At 43.7% G+C, this 17623-nt stretch overlaps 1 protein-coding gene across 1 annotated transcript in view; it reads left to right on the forward strand.

Moving 5' to 3' along the window:
• The first annotated feature begins 1400 nt into the window (after positions 1 to 1400).
• LIFR (LIF receptor subunit alpha) overlaps positions 1401 to 17623 on the forward strand; it is a 71738-nt gene continuing 55515 nt past the window's right edge. The window contains exon 1 of the mRNA XM_077763474.1: positions 1401 to 1539. The gene's annotated coding sequence lies outside the window, so the exon portion shown is untranslated. The remainder of the gene's footprint in view (positions 1540 to 17623) is intronic.

The raw sequence follows: 17623 nt of genomic DNA on the forward strand, positions 1-17623 counted from the left end.
GATCAGTAGATTTGCTATTTGCTTAAGCATAACATTTTCAAAGATGCCTTTTTTGTTTACTGAATAGATGAATTCCTTTGAGCAGATGACAGACTAATGAGCAAATAAAATATATGTACTTTATGCAGGTACTTCTATTCTCACAGGAAGAATGCGTGCATGTTCTATTTTAGGGAATATCAGGAACTAGGGTATTTCCTCTTCCCAACTTCTCATCTGTTTGTCATTCTAAATACGTGTTCCCTTACATTAATTGAAAGCGTGGGAAATGAGTTTCATGCCAAGTAATTGTTACAGATGTTTAATAAGAATCTGTTATCTTTCTCTTTCTCTTGACTGTGACTTTTTGGCTTCTGTGTGACCTTAGGACTTTTGTCATCTCGCAGAATGAGGGTTTTAAACTTTCTAATTTGCTGTTCGAATTGACTCATTCCAGAACCCAATAAGTAGTTTCTAGGTTTATCTTCCAACTTTCTCTCACCAGCTCTGCACAAACACTGTAAAGGATGGATTCTGTGACTCCTGAAACTTAAGTCAGCTTTGTCCTTGCCAGTGTCGCAGCAGCAAAAGCTCTTTTGCCGTATAGCTGAAGCACGCAAGCATCTGTTTTATATGTAACTGATTGTGGTAATTTAGCAGCTTAGATATTTGAGTTAAAGTGCTTTTACGGCCTCCTTTATATTTCCTCTGTGAACTATAGAGATGCAGGAATTCCAGATTCGTCTTATGTTGTCTGGAATTACAGCATGTACTTTATCACCCATCGCTGCTGCTGATGGTCTCTCATGTAAGCAAAGGTTGTGTTTATCTGATATGGTTTTATGTTGGAAGTTGAAGAAAAACTTCCAGTGGGTGAGTTTTTCATGGAATTTTGCACAGAGGTGAGAAAAGTCTTGGCATTTAGCCGTTCTTCTTTTGTATGGCAGGTACAGAAGACCTGGAATCGTGATAGGTGCCCGTAGTTGAGAATCTGCCTGTACTACTAAGGGGCCGTATCCTGCAAGACTGCAGAGGTGATCCCACTTGCTGAAAGTGCGTGTGTGGCTCTTCCCTAGAAGGGATACTGAGGCCCCTTGCTGTGCCTTCCTCTGACTGCTCTCCAAAGCAGCCTTCAAGGAGACTCTGGACCTGAGGACAGTGGAAGTGGTGGCAGCAGGAACATCTGGTGGAAAATAACAAGTGGCAGTAGTAGCGTTTCCCATTTCTAATATTAGAAATGCTAATGGGGCAGTGAGTGGTAGACATTCTGTGGAGAGAACTGGGCGTGTCTGTTGAGCTGGGGGTGAGCTGGGGAGAAGTGAGGATCCGCCACCCGGACTTGATGCTGCAGCCCTCGAAGGTGCCACTGTACCTCCTGAAGGTGGGGGTGCTGGCCGTTCCTGGCCATAGTTTGGAGACCCACAGCTGGGGGAGGAACAGGGAGGTCCTGTTCCACATGTCTTGTCATGCCTCAGTGTTCACCCACAGTGTTCATCGTGCAGTACGAAAGTGAAGGAGGCAAGAATGTTTCAGAAACCTCTTCAAGAGAAACGGCTACAGGTGGGAGCATAAATCTTCATCTAATTGGAACGTCTCCTGTGTTTAGTCCTTGAAGATACCTGGATCACCAGAGTTTTCCTGTGAATGTAAAATTACCTTTTTTGGAGATCCAGGTGCAGGTTTTGTGCAACTATATAGAGCTTAAAATGCAAAGCTCTTATCAGTAATAAGAACTAACGTAGTCAAACAAAACCAAAGAAAGGATAGAACTTGAGAGCCAGAAGAGGCCGCGGGTCATCTGGTCAACTTCTTAAGTTTACTTAAGAAGCACCCGAGAGGCCAAAACCCAGAGATGTTACCATTTGCCTCAGAACCCAGTGGTTCCGGGCTGGGACTGTATAACCATGATGTGCGATTCTTTGCTGCAGGGACCCTGTGTCCTCTGCAGAGAACATTGCCCAGCCCATAGGCACCCAGATATTTGTTGCTAAGTGAGCATCTACATGATTTTAACAACTTCACATTGCCAAGTTAGTTACAAGATAGTATAGTATTTATAAAACTTGAAAAAATAGACAATTTCATGAGTTTCTTGTTAAAATACAATACAACACATTGCTGTTAAAGCCCTCAGTATTAAGCCTAAAATTAGCCTGATGGGAAAGTGAAGATGAGGGGTTTTACTTACTAGCTTGACACCTTTCTGAGCCTGGTTTCACTCAATTTTCTAATTGTCATTCTGTAAGCTCAGTCTGCTGGGATCTGATGTCATTAACGTTTTATATTTTGTATTTGAAAACATGTATTTTAAAATACAGCATTTGAGTGCCTAGGTGGCTCGGTCGGTTAAGCACCTGACTCTAGATTTTGGCTCAGGTCATGGTCTCATGGTTAGTGAGTTCGAGCCCTGCATTGGTTCTGTGCTCATAGCGCAGAGCCTGCTTGGGATTCTCTCTCTCTCCACCCCTACCCTACTCACTCTCTCACTCTCCCTTCAAAGTAAATGAATCAATTAAATAAATTTAAAATCTAGCTTTTGTTGTCTGAATTGTTTGCTGCTTCTCTAGATATGTTTTACCAGTCATTCCACTATTTTTAAAACTTAAGGCCATATAGGGATCTGATTGTTTAAAAACAAATCTAGCCAACTGGAGGGTTTGGGGAATTGTCACTTTCAAATGCTGCTGGTGGGTGTTTGAATTGTTACAACTTTCCAGGAGGGCAATTTGGTATTACTCATCAAAAGCCTCAAAAATGTACCATGTCTCTTAGTCAGGCATTTCCATCACTAGGAATTTAAACTAAGGAAAAAATAAGGGGGAAAAATAAGCATGTGTACAGAGACCAATCTGTAGCAATAGTTCTTACCTACAGTCTGCATGTGGAGACCATATTCTTGTCAGCTGTCTTTCCCACACTGGTTCTTAACTTGGTGGGAAGTCCTCTTAGTGTAGAGTGTCTCAAAATTGCACAGAGGGTGCTCTCTGAAGTTTGGGAAAAACAGATTTCCAGATTCTGGTGATGTCCCCACAAAGTACACACAAAAAAACAACCTCTAATTTGCAGAATGGTTTTTGTAGCTTTGTTTATAGTTGTAAACTAGAAACAGTTTAAATGCTCAATAATAGGGATTGGTTACATAAATTGTGGTATGTACATGTCATGGAAAACCCTTTGTTCATTAACAGTGAGGTAGGTAAGGGAGTAATTTATTGATGTGAAAGATACTCAGAATTTGCAAACTGAAAAAGCAGATTGCAGAATGACATGTGTAAAGAAAGTTTTTAAATGTTTGTTTATTTTGAGAGAGAGAGAGCAGGGGAGGGGCAGAGGGAGAGGGAGAGAGAGAATCTCAGGCAGGCTCCACACAGCACAGAGCTGGGCTTGGGGCTCAACCTCATGAACCTCAAGATCATGACCAGAGCTGAAATCAAGAGTAAGCCGCTTAACCAACTGAGCCACCCTGGTGCCCCATGCATGTGTAAATTGATCTGAGTTTTTTGGTGGTTTTATTTTGGAGAGTGAATGTGACAGAGCATCTGGAATACAGAACGTCTGTCTGTGTATACAGTTTTCTACCTATTATATGGGAAAATGCCAGGAAAATTATATGCCAAAATGTTAGGTAAGATTATCTTTGTGTATTGAAATTACAGGTGACAATCAGTTTTTTTATTTCCTGATTTCCGCTGTGTAAAGCATGTTACATAGTTAAGACAGTGGGATCAGATGCTATTTCCCATTTACTGGTTATGTGAACCTGGCTTAGGTTCTGTCTCTTTTTCCTTATCTGTAAAATGGGAATAATAATATCCAGCTCAAGATGCCTAAAGTAGTGTTTGATAAATGTTACCTTGACCTCACCAATCTGATATGATTAAAGCCAATATTATGTTTCTATTATTACAGAATTTCTAAGCAGAATCATTTGTTTTACAAGTCCTATTATTGTGAAAAGCGTTTCAGGACATTCTGACAAAATATTTCATTGCTTTTGGTCATTGATTATGCTGAATTTTTACTTTAAACTTTTTAAAAAGTTTGTTTATTTTGAGAGAGAGAACATGCATTGGAGGGACAGAGAGGATCCCAAGCAGGCTCTGCACTGTCAACGTTGAGTCCTATGTGGGGCATGAACTCATGAACCATGAGATCATGACCTGAGCTGAAATCAAGAATTGGCTGCTTAACTGACTGAGCCACCCAGGCACCCTGAATTTTTATTTACTTTAAAACTGAAATGCTTTCCATTGTCAAGAAATTTTATTTTGAATTGAAAGCTTTTCCCCCCTTCTGTTTTTGTCTTTAACAGTCTTGTAGTAAGTTCTTGAAAGTCAAGATCCCGTCTTCTTTTGTAGAGTTAGAATGAAATGTGAGTCACTCATTCAGTACGTGTTAGGGGCCTTTTTCCTGGGTGGTGGGTAGGCATCTGATACACAGCAGTGCCCAGCACAGACGGGCCCCATGACTTGCATGAGTGGAAAGTGACCAGCACGGTTCAGGGCCAGGAGGCACACTCATAGTAAATGGTATTGCCAGCAGACAAGTCAAGTACACCTCATTTCCTCTTCTTCAAAGAAACTTTGTTTTGATGTTACTTTTCAGTGAAGCAAACTGTGCCTCCTGCTTATCCTACAAACCACCTGAGCAGCAGACTAGGTTATTATCTCCTTCACTGACGGTTTACATTACACATGTGTGAGAATACCTGAGGCTAATAACCTTTAAATTGCTGCGGTGTATCTTCGTGAAAGACTGGCCGTTCTGAGCTTATCTGTTCTAAAATTACTGAAATGGGTTCCTACCAATAAATTTAGGATGGAGTGAAATTCATGGATATCCTGTTTGAGAAATTCTAGCACATGCTCTTACTGAGGGTGAGGACCATAAAGCATGCACTTTGAAGTAATGTCGCTACTTGACAGTATATAAAACTACATTAAATTTGTAATTTCCTTTTTTAAAAATTTACTTATTTTAAAAATTTTTTTAAATGTTTTATTTATTTCTGAGAGAGAGAGAGAGGCAGTGTGAGCAGGGGAGGGTCAGAGAGAAAGGGAGACACAGAATATGAAGCAGGCTCCAGGCTCTGAGCTGGCTGTCAGCACAGAATCTGATGCGGGGCTCAAACCCACGAACTGCGAGATCATGGCCTGAGCCGAAGTCAGATGCTTAACCGACTGAGACACCCAGGCGCCCCAAATTTGTAATTTCCTAATGTAAGGGTAGATTTTAAGTTGGCAGCACTGGAAATATTCTGATGTAAAGTAGACACAGCAGTCACGAAGGAAGCCTCGGAACTTTCATGACAAGTGGTGACCTTGCATTTCATTTCCCTCGTGCCGCCTGGTAAAAGAAGGTGGTCCCACAAACCTTTTTTTTCTTGTGCCAACATAAAATGCATGGAAAGTTAAGCCATGTCACAGGCCGGAGGCATCAGCAGAGCCAACATTGTATTCGTTTATCTCACGTTTTTCCTGTCTATACTGTTGCTTTGCCTAGTCCATTTTACCCCCTCCACCCCGCTCCCCAGCAGTTAGCTTCCCTTTTTTTGGTTGAGGGGAGACTGCTTTTCAGAAAGAAACACGCTTTCTCTCTTTCAGTGAGGTGTACTGAGTATGCATTGGCAAGAAGGAAGCAACCAAGCTGTGTTGACATGCAGATAGTAGGCTGTTGGCCAGACATCGAAATTTAGCCCACTCACCGTTTCTCAAACACCAACTTCAATAAAATTACAGATGACTCTGTTTTGGAACTTTTCAGCTCACTTCCAGATAATCAAAGCTGTGCTTGCTGTACTCACACATCCCATGGGCTGTATTTATTGCTGGGATCAAAAGCTCCAACGCCTGCAGGCGCAGTGGAGGTCACGTACCTTGCTGAGCGCGTCCCAACTGCCTTTTATCTTCATGCTTCTGGTAGACACAATAAGCAATACTTCGCTTTCTTTTTTACTGTAAGGTAGACAACAGTGATAATCTAGATGGTAAATGGCAACTGAAAGCCGTCTCAGTGTTGGGGACCCGTAAGGAAAGACGCCAGGGGAGGTTGGCTGTGGAGCAGCGTGAGCTTACTTTCGAAGGATGATGGGTTGGTGTTTGTGAAACAGATGAGAAAGAGTGGGACAGACATGCTGGGTGGAGGGTGCAGTGTGTGCAGTGACCCACAGGATGACAGAGTCTGGCATCCTGGGGGGGACTGGAGTGCAGAGGCAGTGTGGACAGAGGTGGGATTGGGAAGTTAAGAAAGCCTTGTGCCATGCTAAAGTTGATGCCTTTTCCGGTAGGCCAGGGAGACTGATGGCAAGTTTCAGGCATGTGAGGCCAGCGTTTCAGAAAGCTGAGCTGGCTGTGCTGTGGTGGGCTGGGCAAGTGGGGGACCGGTGAGGAGCACCGCAGTGGTGCAGGCCGAGGGGGGAGGCCCCCGCCAGGCCTGGCCACTGAAGTTTGTACTATCCTACAGTGCCAAGGCGGTGGCACACAAGCTCCTCTCGCGCCCAGCCCTCCATGCCCTTTTTTAAAGCTTCTGATTGGACTCAGCGCAGAAGCATTCCATGCTTTTAAATCTCCCAAGCACTGACCTACTGATGCCTTTTCTGTTCAAGGGCTCCCCAAGCGTGCATGGTAGGTGAGCGACAATGTAGCTGCTTGGGTTAAAGATGTTGGTCAGAAGGTAAAAACTTCTAGTTCTAAGGTGAGTAGGTTCTGGGGATCTAATGGTCAGCATGGAGAATGTAGTTAATTTCGTACTGTATGCTTGGAAATTGCTGAGAGAACAGATCTAAAGCATGTCCACCCCTCCACACACCAAAAAGTGACTGTGAAGCGATGGACGTGTTGAGTTGATTGTGGTGGTCATTTCACAGTATCTGTATATCAAAACATCAAGTTGTACACTTCAAATATATATAGTTTTGTCAATTGTAGCTCAGTAAAGCTGAGAAAAAAACAGGGAGTAGGTACACCTAATGGAGAGATGGGATAAGAAAATGTGGAGTGAGATTTATATTGAAGCAAGAACTTCTTTTTTATTTATTTTTTAAATAATTTTTTAATGTTTTATTTATTGATTTATTTTTTGAGAGAGATGACAGTGTGAGCTGGGGAGGGGCAGGGAGTGGGGGTTTGGGGGACAGAGGATCCGAAGCGGGCTCTGCGCTGACAGCACTGAGCCAGATGTGGAACTTGAACTCATGAACCAGGAGATCATGACCTGAGCCCAAGTGAGCTCAACTGACTGAGCCACTCAGGCACCCCTGAAGCATGAACTTCTAATACTTTGGGCAGTAATAAAGACAACTATAGTTTATGTTTCATATAAATAATACCTTGATATTTGATTACCTACCTATTAATTTTTCAGACTAAAAGTGAATCCTCCAGTTTTAATGGCACTGGAGGAGGGTATTTGAGGCATTCTGGTAAGTGAGGGGACAAAAGAGTAATCCTTGTTGTTACTCTTTTGGCAGCTACATCACATTATTGGCCCATTTTGTTTTTCCCACATGTGGCTGCTAAATCATGTCTCTTCCAACCTGTGTTTGTTCATTTTCTGCATGTGTTGTCATTGTCATCATCAGCATCATTTTGGACCTGAAATTATCAATGCTAAATTTATCTCATTGGATTAGTTTATTGGATTAATTTATTAGAATCCTCATTATGACATGCAGTGTATTTGCTGTTTTGCCCATTTTTTTCATCTACAGATTTGATGAATGTGACTCTTATGTTATCATCTAGTTCATTTATGAAAATGCCAAGAGAAATGGCAGTGTGTCACCTCTATAAGTAACCTTGTCCAGGTTGACATCATCCGTTAACAGGCACCCTTTGAGTAGGGCTGAGCGACACAGTGGTGAAAGAACCCCCTTCACTCTTCTATGTACAACCTGTATCTTTTTGCCTCCTTCATAAGTATCTCTCAGGCATTAGAAAAGATCTTGTTCGAACCACAATACGTCCTATTTCTGACTCTTGCTTTCCCAGATCATCAAGTAAGGGGGTGAGGGTGGGGGCTGAGTACATTGGCCTAGGGTCCCTTTCCTGATATGTTCTGCAGACCCAGGATCGGTATAAAGCTCATGCGTCTCTGGTCTGTAGAATTTACTTTCTTGATGGGACATCCCTTTCCGAAACAGTTTTGCCAGGAACCAGTTATTTCTGTTGTACTTTTCATTCTCTGTTCCACTCTGTTTAGAAGTTTCAAGTGACTATAAGGTACAGTACTCTGCCTCCATGTACTTAAAAGATGTTGTAGACTACAATCGGAAGCTAAAGGTTTTGTTTTAATTCTTTTTTTTTCCTTTTTTTTTTTTTGAGAAGCACTCATATTCTAAAATAATGCTTAAGGTTTTGAGATCTGTAATTAAGTAATACCATGAAGGAAAGAAAAAGACTAAATGAATTTTTTTGGAGAGGAGAGCTTTGAGATTCCGACCCCAAAGAAGGTTAAGAAAACATTCAGGCACCTTTTGGTCGACATCTGTGCCCTGAAATATAAATCTTCAGACAGTGTATATTTTAAGATTATTTCAACAACAAGGCAAGAATTTTTTAATGCCAATACATTTTGAAAACAGGTTGTTAACTGGTGCCCTAAGAACTGTAGTTGGCCTTCAAATATGTTTCCTTTGGCTCACATAGTGATTCGTAAAGAATTAGTTGCCAGCATTTAAAAATAAGGCAATTTCACATTACAAAATCAAACCAAACCTGCCTTTCTGTCCCTTTTTGAAAACCCTGAAGGTCTGTGACTTCAGGGGCCCCGAGTTCCCACGTGGTGGTTATGCAGAAGTACAGCACCAGCTCCAGGCTGCCCACCACCACTGTCCGCTCCCAATTCGTGCCTTGTGGCCAGCTCCACTCGCTTCGGGTGGCGGCTGCTCAGAGTAGGTTTGAGCTTGCACCTGCGGGGGTAAGAGCTAACCAGTTCAGAGTGTACTTGGGAATTGGGAGGAGAACAGTAAGGTGATAGCAGTTTGCTCTCTTGTTCCCTGAACATAGGTTGTCTGACCTCTGTCCTGAGGTAACGACTGGAAGTGCATGGTAAAGCAGATGGAATTTCCCCAGGAACAGCATTCAGCCAGGCAGGGTGGAGGAGGGCAGCACTCTTCATGGCGTTCTAGCTCTGCTAGTTCAAGGGGACAAGCAGGATGTCCCAAGAATAAAACAACTGTGCATTTCTTAGGACATGGAAAGTAGGGGAAGTAGGCCTGGGTGATAGTTGTCTGATTTTAGAGATGTCAGGGAGTTTGTCTGAGGTCACATACCTGACACCTGGTCAGTGGTGGCATAGGGACTGGAGCCCGGGACTCAGAGTGCTGGTTGACTGGGTTTTCCACTGCACATTTTTCATTTGTGTGTAATCGGCTAGAGATGAGGTTGGTAATCAGGCCTGGATTCAAATCCATGTTCTGCTCCTGACTAGCTGTGTGACCTCAGGCAAGTGTCAAAACCTATCTGTGCCTCATTTTCCTTGTTATAAAGAAGGAGAGAATATGATGATACTGACCTCATGGAGTGATTATAGGGACTAAATCTGATACTACATTTAAAGAACTTAAAGCAATGCCTGCTCGTGATAATGGATTAATAATGCATGATATCTGAAAATAATATTTGTGCATTCTGTAGTGTCATAGTAGACTTAGCTAAAACCAGCATTTTGACCACACAAAACTATTACATTATCATTTTTTTCCTCTTAGACTTCTGGAATAGTTTTACTCTGTGTATTTTTTTTAAAGCCAACAATTTGAGCCAACATTATCTTTTTTAGTCCCATTTTTTTCTGTAGCAGACAGGTGCATTGAAAAGCATATCATCGAGCTTCCTTCTCATAATGTAACGAAATAATTGGGTGTCATGAAAATATTTTCATTGTCTCACCAAAGACGCCGTTTGGGTGGATTTGTTTAATTCACTAAATAGATCTTGAATATATTGTGCATATAAAGCCCTTTTAGATGGAAGAGTGTTATAAAGATAAATCTCTGCTCCTTAGGGAGCTCATAATGAATGGGAAAAGAGGGTGGGAGGAAGGGAAAGAATAATCTTCAGAATACCTGGTATGATACAATAAATGCCTGAGGTGGAACTTGTCCAAAGTGCAGTGGGAATGGTAAGTGATGCTAGTCTCTGGGCGTGATGGTCTGCGAGAGAGCCAGCAGGCCAAGATGCCCCGGGGCACGGATGAGGAAGAGGCTCAGCTTGTGGGGCCAAAGTTCGAATTTGAGTTTGGACGTACAGTCTGAGCAGCTGGCTGTGCAGCCTCCTGACTGGTGGCCTGAAGTTTGAAGGGACAGTGAGGACTCGAGATGGCAAAGCTGAGAAGCCAGGTGCCATGAGATGGATTAATCTGTGATTAAAGTATATGCGCCAGCGATGCTGCTGAGGTCTGCCAGAGCAGTGGCCCTGGAGAGAGGGGACGGGATGGGGGAGGGAGAGAAGCCCGTGTAGGAGGTAAAACTGGTGAGTAGGTGGAGTTAGGGGTGACCCTCGCTTGGGTGACCCAGGAGAGAGTGGTGCTGTAAACAAGAGCTGGTGCACAAGAGAGTAGTTTGGGAAGGGAAACAGTTTCATTTTCTACCTGTGGAGTTTTTGAGGGATCTATGAAGTCTCTAAGTAGTATCAAATATTTGTCATTCCTGAAGGGCCTCATTTGAAGATTTGTGTGGATAAGCAAGAATTTACCTAGTGGATAGATGGTTCATCTGTAACTGGGAAGAGACTGGTCCTAGAAGTACGGATTTGGACATTATTAGTTGTGAATGATGATTAAAGCCACCGAATAAATAATGCTCAGTGAAGACATGCAGGGTGAAAGAACAGAGGGCTAGGGAAGTCCCACCAAGGAAGTTGAGAAAGGATGCTCTCTTACTGCGTCTCTAGTCATCGGGGGAAGGAATGGATTCCTTAATGGTGTTAGGATCAGTGTAACCTTTGGCGACCAGGGGGACCTGGGTCCTGACTCCTCTTGTATACCAAAACTAATTTCATAAGGACTAAAGTTTCAGATGTTAAAAGGCTTAAACCTACTGGAAGAAGAGGTGGGTGACAACTTATACAGCTTCGGCATGAGAATGTGTTTATGTTCAGAAACCATAAAGGACAGACTTGGGAAACTTGACTTCATAAAAGTCCAACAGAAACCTCACTGGAAAGTAAAAAGGCAAGCTGGAAGTATGTGCAGTGTGTAGCAGCCCGTCTGTATACAGGGCTGTGATGTTGGGATGTTTCTTATCAAGCAGTGAGAAAAGATTAGTGTCTAATTAGAAAAATGGGCTAAAGACAGAATGAGTATTTTATTCATAAAGCATTGCAGATTAACAATAGACACGTGATGGGTAGTTTTGACTACATAATCAGGAAATGCCTAACAGTTGGAAGAGATTAAAATGAAAAAAAAAAAATCCTTGATCTTGGTGAGAGTGTGGGGAAGGAGATACTGGGGAATGAGCTGTTCCTGATTGTTTTGGAAGGTAAGCTTTTATCGTTCATTTTCCCAGCATGTTAAAGATGCCTTGGCCTATTTTGGACCAAGAAGGAGTGTTCTTCAGGTGGTGTCTGTGCTATAATAATAGAGTGTTTCACTCGGGTGATAGAAGGCAAAAACAGGTTCACGTGCATGATAGACATGATTAGCATTTATGGAAAGCTGTTGCGTGCCTGCCACTCTGACCGCCCAGCTGAGGTGAGAGGCGGGTTTACAGACCTCACTCAGTCCTCTGGAGCTTCCGGTGGACCCCGTAGCTCAGGAGGAGTTGGGAGTGTGGAGAGTCACAAGAGGCAGTGGTTAGAGGGGGACCCTGAGGCCTGTGGGAGTGTGTGGAGCTGGAGGGTAGTTACCTCCTGCAGTGGGATTGAAGGGGACGCCTCTGAACGGTTTTGTCTACCAGGCTGGCCAGGAACTTGACGTTAGAGCCGTGGGGAGTCTTCAGAGGATTATAAGCACCGGAGTGATGTACTCAAAATTGCTTTGACACGCTCAAGTTGGTAGTGAACAGGCTCTTGAAATAACAGGGAAGTCTTCACTGGAGTGAAGATGGTCAGAACCAAAGGAGTGGAATGTAAAGATCCTGAAAAACAAAAAGTCAGACTGAGGAACACTTTTGGGGAAACACTATCCTGCAGAATCCACAAAGACGTATTCTTGTAGCAGAAGTTACATTTGATTATTCTCCTGCACGCAGATGCAGATTCAGGCTAGAGCAGGAGAATGGAATCCCTAGGCCGTGGAGATGTCCTCTCACGTAGACTGCCAGACATTTCTTGCTCTTAATGTTTCATTGTTTTCATGGTACCCCCAGGTCCAAAGAAATGCCCAACAGCTTTTTTTATGAAGTACTTAGTTCCAGCCAACATAGTATTTATGACCTGACACTTTAGTAGTGGCTTGGAAAAATAATGCATATCAGTTTTTTAAAAAAAGATAGTATTTTGATATTACTCTTTAAAAGCCACATGTGTGAACCTGCTGGGTACTGCATGCCTTCTCAAACCTTGGAAATGGGTTGGGACACTGCCACCTTTGCTTCCATTTGTACATTGATAATCTGGACGGGTGGTGCTTGTGTGTTATCATAGCACCTGATGACCCTGGCTTTGTAGGATAAATGGCGTCATTGAGAGGAATATAGCATAACCTAGGGTTGAAACTGACCTACCTTGCAGTGCCTGGGTGGCTCAGTAGGTTAAGCTCAGAGCCTGGAGCCTGCTTCAGATTCTGCGTCTCCCACTCTCTCTGCCCCTCCACCCACTGTCCCATCACTGGACAGTGGTGTCACGTTGTTGAACGCTGATGTCACTTTGTTTCCTTTGAAAATTTAAAATGCACTGTATTATCCCAGTTCGCTTGCTTCTGTGCCTTGGAGCACCTAGTGCATGGATTGGGCACTGCAGCTCCCACCTGTGTTCCGGGCTGAGCAGTCCTTGGGTTAGCCATCAGCCAACTTAAACTTGTGTCGGTGCTGTGCTGGGCAGTGGGGGCTTACAGTGACCGGAGAGGCAGCATCCTCACAGGGAACTTGGAGTCCGTGGAAGGAATTACAACTGGGAGGGTATGCCCTGGAGCCGGGGTCAGCAAGCTTTCCATAGGAGGCCAGGTAGTAAATGAATATTTTAGGCTTTGCTGGCCATGCAGTCTCTGTGGACGCTGCTCAGTCCTAACACAGTCATGTGAAAGCAGCTACGGGCAGCATGTAACAAATGAGCTCGGACGTGAGCTGGTAAAACCATTCACAGAAGCAGACATGGCCCACAGCTCCTTGTTTGTGCAAGCCCTGAACTAGAGATGTGATTAAAGTGTGGAAGCAGAAGAGGAGCAGCTGACCTGTAGGGGGAATCCCAGAAAGGGTCTCAGAGGCCCATGGGCTCTTCCTAACTCCTGCCAGGAGTTTCCCAGGTAAGTGGAGGCGAGGAGGTGGCAGAAAGCCAGAAAGCTCTACAGAAAGGAATTCCAAGCCCAAGGGAAATACGTGCAGATGCAGGGCGTCCTGAAGGTGTGTGTGGAGGCTTGGAAATGGTAACTGTTAGAGGGGAGGGCTCAGGACTACAGTCCCATGGATCATTTCTCTCCTGTTTTATTTTCTACCTCATTTTTTGGTGAATCGCATCTTCTAGTAGCCTCCAGAGAAGTCAGTGCATGGAAGGTGTAGCTTTTGAGTTCTGGCATAGCTTTATAAGATAGATTTTATCCTCTCACATAATTAGTAGTTTGAGAGTAGAATTAAAGGGTGAAAATAATTTGCACGCAGATTCTGGAGATGTTCTCTTTAGCTTTCAGTGCCAAGAAGTCTGATACTCTCCCCACTCCCCTACCGTGTCTGCAGACTACACACCTGGTGTCTCCTCTGTGCGTCTCCAGAGTGTGCTGTTGCTGTCCCCGTGTGCCAGCAGAGGGCTGGCCCGGCTCAGGCAGCAAGTCCCAGGTCCTGGTTTTAGAGAGAGAACTGTTCCTATTTGGAGCCCTTGTGTGGACAGCCTTCCGTTCCCTGGAAGCTTCTGAGATTTTCTTTTACGTGGTTATTCTCAGAGATGTACTTTGTTGCAACTCTTTGTAAATTCACTGTGCTGAAGACTTGCCTGGCTCTTTGAGAACTAGACTCTTTTGCAGCTGATTATATATATCGATAGTTCTTTGTCTGTCTTTGTTATTGCAGTTCTCTCTTAACTAATCTTCCCAAAACACCACTCCCTTCAAGCTTCTCTCTTCCTGAAAGACCTTTACTGTTTCCCTACAGTCTAGTCTCAGTCTGCCTTTCCAAACCAGCCGGATTTATGTTTTTCATAGGTACGTCTCCCTCAACTCAAATCCCCGCACTTAACAGCACAGTAGTATCTCCCTAACTGTGAAGTTTACGGTCCTGCAAAGCCTTCCTCAAAGGCAGTGCCCCGAAGCTTGTGTGTAGGGGAGGTGGGGGTGGGGAGTGCAGTTAGGAAAGTAGTTGCTGGTCACAGTTTTTCAACAGGTTTTTTTTTTGTCCCCTAATAGAAAAGAATAAAGAAGGGGACACTGGAAAGCATATGAATCAGTAATATGGACACTGTGTACTTTCCATTCAATCTCCCTTACTTGGGGCTAAACATTCCAACATCTCTTCTCCTGTAGGTTTGGTGATCTTGCCTTGTAGTTAGGTGGCTTTTCTCTGTCCAGTGTGCAGTTCCTTTTCTGAATCGATGACAGCAAGTATCTCACAGTGATGACAGAAAGCTCCAACTAGAGTTGAAGGTTGCTGTGGGTCATCTTCACTCACGTCTCCCTGACTGAACAGGTGTTTCTCAAGCCCCTTCCCACTGACTGTAGTGCCTGCCACTCAGGGAGCATCATGCCAGCAGGATGCGCTGGCTCTCTGCCACCTTCCCCCCTCCCTCTCCACCTTCCTCCCCCTCCACACCGACAAGAGGAAAAATCAGATCAAGCAAAATATATTTGGACCACAGTTTCTGGTACTTCTCTGCTTTTAGCTTTACTTCCCTCTTTTCAACCCTCTTTTCTAGTTCTCCTCAGCAAAAAGGACCAAAACCCTATGTAGATTGGAACCAGGCTTCTGTAAGCTGAGGAGGAAGCAAACCGAGTGCCTATGTGGAGGTTCCATTCCCCCAAGAGGGGGCGGAAAGCACTGCTCGCAGGGCTGGCCTGTGCTTCCTGGCATCCTACGGCATCCTACACCCGCTGTCTGGTCACAACATAAACTAAACAAGCAAAAAATAGATTTTTTTCCTTTAGATTCCAACAATTTTTTAAGTTGTTTCTTCTTGATCTGTGTTCTTAAAACGAAGGTTTGTTGATGTTTTTTAGTCCTTTAGCATAATTGTATTGCATAGGTTACAGACTGGTGGCCCGTGAGTGGGGTACCTTCTGAAGACATATTTTGTTTGGCCTTTAGAATGTCTAAAAAAAATACAAGTTAGTGCCTTTCATTTTACAAAGTTGAGTTTTTCATATACATCCCAGGTTTCTACCGTGGCTTGAAAATTAAAATCTGGCAACAGGAGGCATGCTGCTGCCACCTCTAGGCTGGGCAGGGAGCTCTGGTTTGCACCTGTCCCTGTCATCTGTCACCTCTCCTGTCCTCCAGGAATGTGCTGCTGCAGTAAATGACAGTGAGCCTCATTTAGAAAATTAGCTCCCATGGGGCGTCTGGGTGGCTTAGTTGGTTAAGCATCCGACTTTCGCTTAGGTCATGATCTCGCAGTTCGTGGGTTTGAGCCCCGCGTTGGGCTCTGTGCTGACTGCCAGCTCAGAGCCTGGAGCCTGCTTCAGTCTGTGACTCCCTCTCTCTCTGACCCTCCCCTGCTCACGCTGTCTCTCTCTCTCTCTCCTAGAAATAAATAAAACATTAAAAAAAATTAAAAAAAAAAAAAAAGAAAATTAGCTCCCGGAGCTCTCTAAAAATGTGTTCTTCTTTAGGAATAAAGCATCAGTGGGGAAAACAGTAAATTTCTGGCAGTGTTTCTATCAGAAAGGAGCAAAGGCCAGTTTCATGTGTCCTTTTTTCATTAACGCTCGTTAGAAGGCTCTGTTCACATATTGTTGTGGTCTCCACTTGAAACTTTTGCTTAGTAGTGAAGTCAGATCTATTACAAGCATAGTATCATATGGCCCAGGTGACTTCCTCCGAATTTGCTGCACAAGTGTTAACGACAGAAGAAAGTTTTCGTTCTCATTCTGCCTGTGTCACTTGAACAGGTGTCGGTGGCATTGCCATTGATCGCCTTGTTCCTGAGCGTACCCAGCACCCAGCCTGATGCTCACTGACCTCATCAGTGGTGTCCTTGATCACTGCCTGCTGCCGGCGTTGACCTTGTGCTGGTATATCTGCTTGCTTGTTGCCTGCCAGCAAGTGGAATATTACACCTTGACTTTGGGAAGTTTCTCACGTGAGCCCTGAGCAGAGGCGGCCTCTGTGCTGCAGTCCCTGAGGCTGAGCCCAAGAGGGATCAGGTGATTTCCCTCAGTCATGCCGCTGATTAGCAACGGAGCTGGGGAGAGAGTCTGCACCCACGGGACCTAGTCTGGAGCTCAGCTGCCTACCTACCCCTCTTGCCACTTCACAGGACACACGTCTCCTTTCTAGAACAACTGTAACTTGTAGTGAGGGGCTGTTTCATGTCAAGATCATGTTTAACTAGTCAGTGAATATGGTGTGTGATTATTTTAGTTCTGCTTTGGTCACTTTCAGGGCTCTTTTATTCATTTATTCCTGCACATGCTAATAATTCTTATAACTTTAGCAGTGGGCATTTTAGACATTCCATGAATATGTTTTCATTCTAATATGTAAGCTCATTGACACCAGCAGTGACTAGGAAGTTATTCAGCCAGAAAGTAGTTGAACACCTTTGAAATGTGCGCCTGTGCCTTCCATTATGTTTTGGTCTTAATTGCTTAAGCTATTAGAGATCACACTCCTGAGTTTCTGACCGAACTCAGCAGTAGCTGCGAAGAGGTCTTGCCGTCTGCTTTTGCTAAGAAAAGGGTTTTCTGAATCCTCTCTTTGGGCTGCAGTTAGTTAAATGTTGGATTCTTTCTCCTCTCACAAGTCCCTGCTATTATACCTCTTCTCACGTGTGCTGTTTTTTGTGTTGGGTTTTTTTCCTGAAAGATTGTTCAATGTTATGTTTGTCTTTAAAAAATTTTCAACATCAGCCAGTACATTTAACTTATAAGAGCTATTTTTATTTCTGATTATTCTTTTTCATCATATCTCTTCTTGTTTTTATGGCTGAGCCACGTTCACTCTGAGAATACTGTTTAGAAGTGGTTTCTCAGTTTGTTTTTTAGCTTTCCTCTTTTCTATGTTATCCTTTTCCCTCTAGCAGTAATTTTTATTTTCCTCCTGGTGATCCTGTTTATTCGGAATTTCTTTTTATTGTTTTGGACTCTGCTTGTGTGTTTTATGATCCTTAGTTGTCTGTTCCAGTATAAAAATGAGGCACTGTTAGATCTGACAAGGAGTTTTCAATGCATTTGGAAGGACTGGTCTGCTGGTGGGCTTCATTCAACAACAGTTAATGGGAACCTCATTCCTCTGCGGAACCCCTCTGTCAGATGGGGCAGCTTTTCCTCTTGGATACCTGTGTCTTTGGTAGCTACTCTGATTTCCTGGGTAGTTCTTTTACATTCTGTAGGGAATGTGTCT

Source organism: Crocuta crocuta, unplaced genomic scaffold (genome assembly GCF_008692635.1).
Source record: "Crocuta crocuta isolate KB4526 unplaced genomic scaffold, BGI_CrCroc_1.0 scaffold4, whole genome shotgun sequence".
Classification (NCBI taxonomy): domain Eukaryota; kingdom Metazoa; phylum Chordata; class Mammalia; order Carnivora; family Hyaenidae; genus Crocuta; species Crocuta crocuta.